Source organism: Crocuta crocuta, unplaced genomic scaffold, assembly GCF_008692635.1.
Source record: "Crocuta crocuta isolate KB4526 unplaced genomic scaffold, BGI_CrCroc_1.0 scaffold348, whole genome shotgun sequence".
Taxonomy (NCBI): domain Eukaryota; kingdom Metazoa; phylum Chordata; class Mammalia; order Carnivora; family Hyaenidae; genus Crocuta; species Crocuta crocuta.
The window spans coordinates 1,282,829-1,283,476 of record NW_027529573.1 but is presented as its reverse complement, the minus strand read 5'-3'; positions in this window follow the sequence as shown (position 1 = coordinate 1,283,476).

Here is a 648-nt window from a genome sequence, read left to right as displayed (position 1 = left end):
AGCGGATGGGAGGGAGGAGTGGGGGAGGAAGGGGTGCAGATCAGGGCACCCCGGTCTGTGGTGTGCCCCCGTAAGTCTAGCGGGCGTCGGTTACTCTTCGGAGCCCCACTTTAATGCGCGAAATCCCCAGAAGTCGCCTGAGACCGTCTCCCCCCTCCCAACCCCAGAGAGGGCCCGGGGTCTTGGCTGGGGGCAGGCCGAACCTCCGGAGCTGCTTCTGCACCCGGCTCACTGGCCGAACGAAAGGGGCTGCGTGCCTGGGAGAGCCGGAGAGATGAAGCCATCGTCCAGTCTTTCCCCCAAACACCACACCGCCGAGCTTTGTGCCCCTGGGAGCGGGAAGTCACTAGCTCAGGGAGGCGACAACATAGAGTCAAGGGCGGTGGACAGGAGCAGGGGGGCTCCGCGCACTCCAGCACCCCCCAGGGAACTGGGGTTACTGGAAGGGTCCGGGAAGCGCTGTAAAGCCTCCTTGGGCCGGGAGCATCCCCATCGCCCGCAGCCAAGAGAGTCGCCGAGCGCTCGAGCCACGGGCCCCGTCGGCACGCCAGGGCGCTTTGTCCCNAGGTTCGCCTGCCGGGGAAGCGCTGGCGGCCGCCGCCCGGCAGCCGTACTTGGAGTCCGGAGCTTCAGGCACCGCGTGTGCGG